A 12,122-nucleotide genomic window follows, 5' to 3' on the forward strand; every position below is an offset into this window, starting at 1 on the left:
TCCTTGGTTCCACCTCTGCTTCCTTCTGCACTTCTTCTTCAGCCACAACTGCATTTTCTGAAACTTGAGGTTTTTCAGGCTCTTCATCTTGCTGTATTTGGGGGCTTATGACCTTTCCAGACCTTAAGGTGATGGCGTTCACCTGTTCTTCAACTCCCCTCTTGCCTGGATTTATTTATGTATCACTAGGAAGCGTTCCTGGTGGTCGATTCAATAAGGTATTAGCAATTTGCCCTATTTGGTTCTCCAGATTCTGGATAGAAATAGCCTGGCTTTGGCATATAAGAGCTTGGTTTTTGCACATAAGCCTCAACTCCTCCAATTCAGATTTTGCATTCGAAGATAGACCTGCATCATGAGTTTGGTGTTGAAGTTGGAGTTGTTGTCTTGGTGCAAATTGTTGCTGAAACCAGGAGGGTTGAATTTTTTTGCTCCAAACTTTTGGAACGGCTGTTGCATCGCATTCTGATTGTTGCTCCATCTGAAGTTAGGATGATTCCAGTTGTCAGGATAATAAGTGTCTAGAACTGGTTGCTGCGATCTCTGAAAGTTGCTCACAAACTGAGCTGAGTCAATAGATATAGCGCATTGCTCCATCACATGCGGACCTGCACATAGCTCATAAACACTAATTATCTGCTTAACACCATAGTTAGCCAGAGAATCGATCTTCATAGACAATGCCTTTAGTTGAGCAGTGATAGCCGTAGCTGTATCCACTTCAAGAGCTCCTGCTACCTTGCCCTGTGGACATCTCTGGGTTAGATACTGATATTCATTAGCAGCCATCAGTTCAATTAGATCATAAGCTTCCTCATAGTTCTTTGCCCATAATGCTCCGCCTGATGTTGCATCAAGCATTGGTCTGGACTGTGCTCCCAACCCATTCTAAAAACAAGTGATGATCATCCAATCAGGCATTCCATGATGAGGACACTTCCTAAGCATCTCCTTGTAGTGCTCCCAAGCTTCACATAGCGATTCTTCCGTTTGCTGCGCAAATTGAGTAATGGCATTCCTGAGTGCAGCTGTCTTCGCCATAGGGAAGAATTTAGTAAGAAACTTTTGAGCAAGATCTTCCCAAGTAGTAATTGAACCAGTTGGTAGAGAGTGTAATCAGCTCTTAGCCTTGTCCCTTAGAGAGAATGGAAACAGTCTCAGCTTCACAGCATCTTCAGAAACACCATTAAACTTGAAGGTGTCGCAGATCTCAATGAAATCCCTAATGTGCATATTGGGATCTTCCGTTGGAGAACCCCCAAATTAGACTGAATTTTGTACCCATTGAATTATGCCAGGCTTGATCTCAAAGGTATTAGCTGTGATAGCTGGCCGGACAATGCTAGATTAAAAGTTATTGATCTTGGGTTGAGAAAAATCCATCAAGGCTTTCATTCGTGCTGCTGGATCTCCCATTGTAATGAGTACCTGAAACACAAACAAATAAACCATGAGAGTAAAAGAGTCCAAGTCAGTCAACTTTAATGACCACTGATGATAAGCACATAAACTAAAAATTAACAACGAGTCCTCGGCAACGGCACCAAAACTTGTTAGGGCGAAAATACACGCTAAATTACACGCAAGTATACGCGTTCGCAAGTAGTATAAGATATAAATAAGATTCGTTCCCACAGAGACTAGTTTAGGTTAAGTTCAATTTATGCATCTATGCAACAATGTATGGTTATCGCTCAATGCTAAGATAAATAACAAATTGAGTTTTTACTAAACTAAGAGATTAAACTAACAATTATAACTAAGAGAATTAAGGTTGAATTACTATATATGACAAACATGGGATTCTAACTTCATTAGATACTTCATTAAATAGCCTTATTGTTCTTAACCTTAGCATGTGATGGTGATGACACTAATCAGATAACACGAAACTGATAAACGCCAACTTTCGTTGTACGAGTACCATTCTACCAGACATCCAAAAAAGAGATACAAGCTGAATAGGCACCAATATATTGAGACCCTATATGTCTATAGAATTTGACAACATAACGGTTTAAGCACAAGTTATCTATCTTGATTACATAGGGCAAGTAAAATAGTTAGAGTTACCCACTAATCATGCATACAATACATGAACCTATGCTAGCATGGCAAGTTCTAAACCTCTATATTCACTGTCGCTCCAATAGAGATTAACACGCTATCTTATATGTTAGCTACGCACATAAGACAAATAAGCACAACCAATACCAGGATATCATACAATCACCACACACCAAGAGATCAAAACAACTAACTATTGAAATTCATAAGTAAATCCACTAGAATCCCAGGATAACGATTAGCCCATAATTAAACTCATCATCACCATGGGTTTCAATGAAAGCATGGTATAAAACAAGGTCTTAATAAACTGAATAATAAGTAAAGTATGAATAAACGAGATCTAGGTTCAACAAGAACGAAAACGAGCATCCAAAGTTACAACTAATTCAAAGAATCACAAGTTAAAAATAAGATCTTCTTTTTCGGAGTTGTTTTGTGTTTCTAGGTCTTCTCCTTGGTATCCCAATCTTCCCGGATAATGAAAACCCTTTTTTTTAAGTATATATACGCCCATATTGGACCCGGACCCTTAATATCGTTAAATTCCACTAAAAAAAAACTTTTTTAGCAAAATCAGCGAACTCGGCCGCACGCTAATGCGCGCGGCCTCGCGGTACACCAGGAGGGCGCCTCCTCCAGCAGGCGGGCGCCTCCTCCAGCAGGCGGGCGCCTCCTCCAGCAGGCGGGCGCCTGCAGCCTGTCTGGAAAAAATCTGATGAATCTTGTTTTGGCCACAACTTGAGTTCTACTCGTCAGAATTAGGCGATTCAACTGCCCACGCGAAGCTAACGAGATTCTCTACAACTTGACAATGGACTTGGCTTCCAATTCTGATCACTTTTTATCATATTTCCTTTAAAAGCTCATTTCTTCCTTTAACTGATACCTGAAATACAATAACACAAAAACACATCAAAATACCAACAACTTGAGTCCAAAACACCAATTTAAGCTTGTAATAAAGCGTTCCAAGTGGATATAAAATCCACTTATCAGTGGCGCGTGGTTGCCAGTTTCCGTGTGGTCGTGTTCCGTTGCCTGTGATGCTGTGTTTGTTTGCGTGATGTTGATTTAATTATTCAGAAATTTTGTTGAAAATTTCGAATGAATATTTATTTTATTTTATTTGTTTGAATTATTTTAATAAAAGTTTCGAATAAATTCCTGAAATTATTGGAATTAATTTCGAGAATATTTTAAATCTGTAGAATTTATTTGGACACTTGAATAATATCGGGCATTAATAATATTACCGCCGTCAGCGATGAGCCTCGGCGAGCCGACAGTGGACAATGATGATTAATTATGAGTCCCAAACTATAAATAAATAAAATTAGTTATAAAATAAAGTCCGAAACAAAAATGAATAATAATAATTAATAAAGTGAATTCATATCGGTGGATGGGATTGATAAATGGATTTATGAATTGCTTGATGTTGCGTTGTTGTTGTGATTGACGTTGAGTTGATTTCGACGGGTAGGCCGATAAACAAAGGAGATGTTGCCCGATTTTTGGGAAATTGAATCTGAAAATACGGGAGCGTAACCCGCAATTATCAGAAACATCGAATAACTATATATAATTATATTATATAAATTTAATTGCGGTTGAGACAAGATAATTTAAAAATAATTAATTACCCTGTTTTTCAAAACGATGAGTATACGTACTTTCCGAAAGTGAACACCGAACTGAGTTTCAAAGATATGGACCATAATTGCTATGTGTATTTCAATAATACCTATAAATATGAGACGGGATATAAAATCATATGGGTAGAAGTGATAGCGATTTGATGTTAAGCTTAAGCGATTATTTGAATTAGGGTATTTCAACCCTGTAGATCCTAGACGGAAAACCCGAATATCGACATCGAACTAGGAATGATCTAGTGATTAGACATCGAGATCAACGAAGTTCCAATCGAAGGGCCTGAGGGTTGGGATCATATCCAAAATGGGATAGTAGTTTGACGATAAAGCCGAACGTTCAAGTTGAACCAAATTCAACTAGTAATAGCGATTAAAGCTTATTGAGGCAAGTATTCCTGAACTTTCTTTTAAAATACTGCAAATATTTCTTCGTTCCTATTCAAAGTTTAGAAGAGTTAAATGTTTTATATTTCGCTGTAATTACTCTTATTATGCATGTTCTTTTCATTATTGTTCCTATAATTCGATTGCTCTCTTGCTAAACTAACCATTCTTTCGGGTTATTTGCGAACCCTGAATTGGGATGTTTTGAATTCAAAATGATTTGACATCAAAATACTCTACGGGCTGAATATTAATGTGTGGGATTAAATGTTCTTAATCCTAAGAACCGGGATATAACCGAATCCTTGAGATGGGCCGTAGAGCCCGGGTACCCGACTAGATCCATACATGTAGGTATAGATCTGTACTGTATCCTGGCTGATTAGCAGGATATAGGTGCGAACTAGTGTCCGGTCTAATTTGTTGTTGATCGCCATTAACGACATTCTCTCTCGAAAAGTTTATGATTCCAAAACCGGACAAAACCCTGATTCAGGAGATGAATCGGGGAATCGCTTGTCACTTTTGGATTTATAATTAAAGGCTGGTGACGACCAACGTTTATTCGCTCAACTCACTCAAATGAATAGAATTGTTTAAAACTATCTAAAGCTTTTGTTCGGAAATTTTCCTTTGTTATTAATATTTGAAACTCAAATTATATACTTGCTCGGCATTTTTGGCTCACTCTTGCTTTGTAATTCTTATTTCTTCCAAAAGCAGATAATGATAAAAGTGAATAGCTTTTGATAGATAGTAGAAGTTAGAGAGATCTCCGCTGCGAGAGGACGAAGATGTTAGGAAAATGAGACAAGAGCATTAGCATAATGGTATTTACACTGGTATGGTAATTGCTGTGAATTGTAGAAGGTTAGATTCTTGTTTCATACCATAACCTGTAAACGATCCGACTTGAAGGGGTTAATTGAATATTATTTTATTTTATGTAAAGATTGTTTCGTGACACCAAATCTTGACCCCGGATTTGGGTTGTTATAAGTTGGCATCAGAGCTACAGGTTATTGGTCACTGAAATAAGAATAGGTCAGGATAAGATATGAGTGGTTGGCCGTACAAGAGAGGAAAGACCCTAGGCATACTCATGTTAAGTTGAGTTGAGTGCGAATTAGGGTTAGTAGATCCGATATGCAGTTGGTAAGATAGGATTGTTGAGAAAAATGTAAGGCGAATATAGCAACGCTATAGATATATTGAGTTCTCAGAACATATAGTAACGAGGAATCGACAGATCGAAGGAGACTGGGTATGTTACCCTATTTTTCATGTGGTTTTAAAGAAAAATACAATTGAGTCTTGTGAGAACTCCGTGTAAGAGAGGCTATGTGAGTTTTAGTATGATTTAACTTAGAATTAGGTAGTTGAACAAACTTCACGCCAAAGGCAACCAGTTGATGGAAGCTGATGAAGAACCAACGTTGCACATTTTGAAGGCATCACCGTTGCGAGAAGATTCTTATCACTTATCAGGATCTACGCAAGGAATGATATTTACCTTACTAGATATATGTAAGACTAACAAGAAGGTGCGACCCTATCTATAGACCGAACGTTGAATCGCCTGCGTGGTTGTAAGCATAACGTCAAGGACGATGATAAGAATGTCAAAGATAGTACCAGACGTCAGCATTGGGTTAGAGTTACAAATAAAATGGTATACAACGGTAAATGAAGTTTTGTTGACTAATAAATGCGAATGGAATCCAAGGAAAAAATAGAAGATGTACCAAAGGGGAGAGACCCTTATATGGGCATTCTTTTAATTAGATAATTCATTAGCGGATCATAAAAATAGCAAGTAACTTATATAGTAATGACGACCAAATATTTGATTTCCAAAACTTTAAAATGAGAATTCGAAAAAGATTTTCTTAATCAACTTTTAGAAAATCTTTGCATAAAATGAGTTTCACAATTTGGTTGTCGAATTACTACTTAAGTTCTTGTTATTACGAACAGAAAATGACCTAAAAGGATAATGGATCTAGACTCAGTGTTGTTAGTTTGAAGGACTAAGTAGACCCACTAGCAGGAAGAAAGTTTAAAGTTTTCCGTGAAAGACGAAAGTAAATTTTATTTAATAATATCAATAATTGAATCAACATGTTAAAATATTATTTACCCAATTTATGAAATTATTAAAATTTGTTAAGATTCGTGATTCGAACGGATGGAGGATGATTGAAGAAATGAAAGAATCTTCCAGATGATTGGTGAAGGATTGTATTTCTATCGACGAAGTTGAGGCGTTGCGTAATTGATGATTATTCTACTTGGCATAGACGAAATCGGAAGTATTGATTATAAATTTTGTAAGGACACGATTATGATCGAATCATAAAGGTATTTAATTTAAAGGCATTTTCAAACGGCATTCTGAAGTGATGATGTGACTTGAACTGTGAATATGTGTTCGAATGATCTCTAAAGGTATACTTAAGTGAAGCGGGGACGGTGACCAACACTGACATTCTTTCCTCTAATACGATAGCGTATGTTCTTCTTGATTCTTAAATATATATGGGCTTCTTTTATTGATAAACTATATGAGGCGGAAACGAAAGAAAATTTATTGTATTTCTTCTAAATTATTTCTCTTCTTAAAATATTGCTTCCTGATTGAGACAAATAATTTTGTGAAGTGACGCTTTGTCAAAATGAAGAAGAGTCTGGTGGGACGCCACCTAATCATGTGTTGTATGCCATATAGTACAAAAGAATGGCCATCTTGAGTACGAATATGGTTGTCTCATTCTTCACTCATTCTTCTTCCTTCAACTTATTGATTTATAGATTCTCCTGATTGATTTGTCCATTGTTATTCCTCATCCAGTTTTTCAATCAAAATCATATTCACAAACTCTTTTCTTGCGTAAAGTCCGTTCTCTGACGATTTCAAAAGAAATGGAATAGTCCCGTGTAACAGGTAGAATTACATATCGAATATAGATATGATTGCAAGCCAATAAATGGTAGACATTTGCAAGCAATGAAGAATGGATACACCGAGAAGCGGTCGTGGCAAAGATATCAAATTAGACAGTTGTTCGTGTTACGAGGATCTCATCAATATGGTAGATTACATTAACGTGATGCACTTCAAATCAGAAGATTTCGACGTGAAATGAATGGTTAGCGGACCGTAACAAATAATTTAGTTATAAAATAAGGAAGTAAGGTTGTTTGCATCAGAAAAAGTGAATGAGTGTCGGGACGACAATCTAAGATCAAGGGAATTCTAAACACTAACTCAGATAAGCAACTGATACATGAAGCATCCCTTCGTCGCGAGAAGATATTTGTCATAAAGATTCAAGATCGAAGAAATCTTAATTGCAGCTAAATCTCGAACGTGTTCTTCAAGAGATTGTGAAGTTCTCTAACTTAAGTAAATGAATGATGGCAAATTTAATACCCATAAGCGGGTCAACGACGAAAGTTCGATACGGGAACAAAAAGGGGAGATGTAGGAATGGTTAATCGACTGTGAAATCTTTTAAGGAATAATGATCTGGCGATTGAGTTTCCACCAGATTATGACGATAATAATGAAAACCATGCATGGTTATTAAAAGATAAATAGATTAGTTAATGAAATTGAATGTGTATCGTCAAGGATGGAGGAATTGATGTGATTAGTTGAAGAATGCAGTATAATTCTCAAAAGTAACTGTACACAATTAGTAATGACCAGAAATAAGTTAAAATACTCGCGAAATAAAATTTTGAGAAAGCAACGAGATAAATTTTAAGTTCATTAATAACAATTTGTAATATTCTGGGAAAAAAACTGAGAAAGGAATGGTTATATTAATTGTTAGGTCTCAATATGTTTGTAGAAGGGGGGTTGAATACAAACAATACCATTTAATTGAATAAAATGCGGAATAAAAAAGTGAAACAAAATTCAAGTTAAATAAAATTATTATTAAACTTGAAAGGTGTTACAACAACGGTATCGTTTACAAGGGATTAATTTCAAATCAATTATCACAAATCTAGAATAAATTCAACATGAACTTTTTCTATTTTTGCAATAAAAAGGATCAAATGCTATAAGCGATTTGAGATTAAGTTCTAGGGATTTTGATCTGCTAGATTGTTACACAAGAACAAGATAAATAATTCTAGTGGTTTGGATTTAACTTTACAATCTAGAATTTTGATCTTGAATAAAGCAGATGAAAAATGAAATGATTTGCTTTTGTTTCTGCTGTGTTCTTGACTTGTGTGTTCTGTATAATTAATAGAATGAATGTTTTCTGCTTCTTTTATCAAAACAGCCGAATGGAAATGAATTGCAATGACAATCCCTTGGCTCAGCAAGACAATCGGTAGAACTATCTTTAGAGCTAGCAAGACAATCAGAATGAACTAGCAAGACTTTCGGTAGGACAATCAGATTATTTTTGCTGAAAATAAATAGATTTAAATCCTATAATAATTCTGGTAAGACAATCCTTTTGAATTAGCATGACTTTCGGTATGACTATTGATTGTCATACCGATTGTCATACTAATACAATCAGTTGTCTTGTTGAATTAAAACAGATTATTAAACTAATTTAAATTCTGAAAATTCTTAATATTAATTCAGAATTAATTAATCAATTAATTCAATTAATCAAATAAATTAATCTTTGAAGATATAATTTATTTTCTTAATTAAATTATATGACTTAATTAATTAATAGAGAATTAATACTAATCTTGAGCAGCATCCATTCTTCTGTATATCTTCTGAAAATCACTGAAATATATGAATCAATTCCACCACTTTAATGTTGACACTCGATGTACTGTCTGATTCATGAGTGACTAACTTCCGTGACGTTTCTTCATGACTTGACCTTGATACTCTTGATTTTCTTCAGACTAAATCCTTGTAATTAATTGATACCCTGACGAGATCTCTGTCACTTGATTAAATCCACAATCTTGATTTATATCACTGAGGCTTGATCAATTGCTTGAGCTTCTTCCAGTGAATTAAGTCATCAAGTCTGTAGATGAACAATGCTTCTTAATCCTTTGACATATGTTACTCTGTGAGATCTCTCTGACGATAGATCCACTATTTACTTATTACATTCTTATTTGAGTTGAGTTAAATCCTCGAATAAACAAATAGGCTATGACATATGCCTTTCATTAATCATCGTTGATTTCAGACCCAATTTCAATTAAAAAGATGTACGTTGTGCCAGTTAATAATACATATGCTGATGAAAATGATATAGTTTGATTTATGGTGAATGGATAAATTTGGTTGATGGAAGTGGATGAGTATGATTGTGGATGCTTTGAGTGATTGATGGTGTCGGCTTGAGTCCGACTGGTAGTCGATGATATAGGGGAAGTGCTGCCCAAATTTTCAGAAATTACCATACTTTTAAGGATAAAGAAGTATATTTTCATTTCCATTGGTACTCCAAGTGATTGAGATCTCGGTTCTTGAGAAAGTTGTTATGACCAAACCGACTTTATGTAATTGGTCTTTGATTTCATTTAGCTAGTCAACACTTGGTTTAATTGATCAATTAAAAGAGTTAATTGATTAACTTTACCAACTAATGGGTAGTTAAATGGAGATCGATTCCAATTAGATTGAGTCAAGATCTGACATGATTTTCAGATCCGAAATCAAAGTGATTAGCAATTTGAAGGAAGTAATGGCATTAGCAGAAATCGGAAGTTTAGTAGAATTAGCGCAATATTATCGCAAGTTGGTGCGAGATTGTATCCAGATGAATATGACCTTTGCAATAAATAAGAAAAATAAAAAGTTATTGGTACATGCTAGTAAGAATAATATTTTCAAGAACTTAAGGTTCAAGAACACAGCAAAGAGATTCTATCATTTGTAATAGCGTTCTAGGAAGGACTTGGATGTATACTCATATCGAATGACGATTTAATGGAAGCTACTGTAAATTCATGGAGAGAACATTTGCAAGAACTGAAAATCTAAAATAGAGCAAAGGAATGTCACCATCTGTAATAATACTCCATGAAGGACATGAATGTACATCCATGTCCAATTACGATTTCATGGAAGATGCTGTAAAATACTGGGAAACTCGCAAATCCAAGTATCCGATGTAAGATAGAGACTGACGAAGTCTGCATGTGAACTAAGGAAAAATAAATGTTGATCAAATGGGGAAATCCAAATATGCGATCAGTGATGATTTAAGCGAGGCTAAGAAGAATAAGTATTGATGAATTTTAATAATTCTGTTAGTAAGAATTTAAACATTATAAATAAAACCTTCATTCCAGTGTTAACTTCAAAAATGGCTTATCTAATAATGAACATATTAATATTATCAAGAAAAAGAAAAGAAATTTCTTATGTTTAAAAGAGATCATGAACAACGAGAAAGGAGAACTAATTAAGACAAGAAATGGAATCAAAAGGATGATAAGTAAATTTTATAAAATGATCCAGGATATAAGCCAGTTGTGAACGTCAGTTGTGCCAGAACTAATAGGAGAATGAAGTAAAACACCGGTAACTGAAGATAAGAATTTCATTCGAAGGATGCGTGTACGCAGGGAAGATTAACCAAAGGTATTAGTGGAAAACTGTTAGGGAAGAACGTTACAATGAATCTCAAGATGGAATTCTTTAGAATTAAAGTGAAGTCCCAAAAGTTCGAACGAATGATTTACCAAGGTTACCTCGAGGAATGAAGAAAAAAATTTCTCGTCGGTTATTGCATAGAGTGGAGCTGGTGTCAAAAGCCCTGTATCACATGACCCAATAGGGATGAAGTAACGAGTTAAAAGAAACTCCAGGAATGTGGAATGAAGGAATAAGAAGTGTTTCGCGCTATGCACAAAAATGATCATGGGAAAAAAAGAATGGAGGTATGAAGTTACACATTGATTATCAGAGGTGGTAAGTCTGGGGTTTAAATGAACATAGTGTATTGTTGTGAATATGTTGTGAACTTGATGATTTCATTAACAAAACACCTTAGTAGATTTAACTTAGTGAATAATGTAGCACTCGACGGATAAGGAATATAGTCCCGACGAATGACTCAATATAGCCCCAACGGATGATGATTTATTATCCATCGAGTGAGTAGCTTATGTAACAACAAGTCATGTAGCACATTTCTGCAAACACCTTTGTTTAGATTCTGGAGTAGCATATAAGTCATGTTGACTTTAATTAGATATGCAGAATAGGTTGATTAATTGTACATAGATGATGTCTTGTAATTTTGCATAAATGAAATAAAGTCAAGTGCCAGAAAGCTACCCGACGGATGATAAACAATGCTACTCGACGGATGATCAACAAGGCAACCCGACGGATGATCATGTACCTGACGGATAATCAATTCAAACATCTGTTGACAGTGACAACACGGTCACATACGTCGAGTGTATGCAAAAGGAATGTGGAAGCCTATTCAATTGGGTTTTTGAGAACAAAGAAGCATTTCCATTATTATGCTATTATGAAGATATTCAAAGATGCCGGAATAGAATAATGAAGTAGCATAGTATTAGACTTGATAGGTTTTGTTTTATTATCTTGTCTTATTATTATGTAATCTTGGTGATATATAAACCAAGAGTAGCAATTAGAACAACAAGAAGACTAAGCAAGTAAATTCTTAGAGAAACATTTATAAGCTGTATTCTTAGCATTTCTCTGTAAGTTTAGTTGTTCTTATTGTGTAAACAGCTGTGAGCTATTCAAGCTTCACAGAGTTCTCTCGATATATATATATATATGTATATATATATATGGTGGATAATTTCTAATCTACCAGAAAGTTTTAAAAACTTGTGTTTTATTACTTTGTGTTTTGATTCATATTAACTTGTTATTCTGCACTTTGCAAATCAAAACACTGTCATATATATCTTAAGTTAGAACATTTTATATTTCTGAAAAAGGTTCAAGAATTCCATCCAACTCCCCTTCTGTAATTCTTGTTGCATTGTTAGGGACTAACAATTGGTATCAGAGCA

General features: G+C 35.1%; 1 non-coding gene across 1 annotated transcript; it reads left to right on the forward strand.

Annotated features, from left to right (window-relative positions):
• Nucleotides 1–919: 919 nt before the first annotated feature.
• On the forward strand, nt 920–1,026 carry LOC141715988 (small nucleolar RNA R71). Its single transcript, XR_012572725.1, has one exon. It is a non-coding gene; the product is annotated as a small nucleolar RNA R71 (small nucleolar RNA).
• Nucleotides 1,027–12,122: the final 11,096 nt, after the last annotated feature.

The sequence above is a fragment of the Apium graveolens genome, chromosome 3, assembly GCF_009905375.1.
Source record: "Apium graveolens cultivar Ventura chromosome 3, ASM990537v1, whole genome shotgun sequence".
NCBI classification, from domain to species: Eukaryota; Viridiplantae; Streptophyta; class Magnoliopsida; order Apiales; family Apiaceae; genus Apium; species Apium graveolens.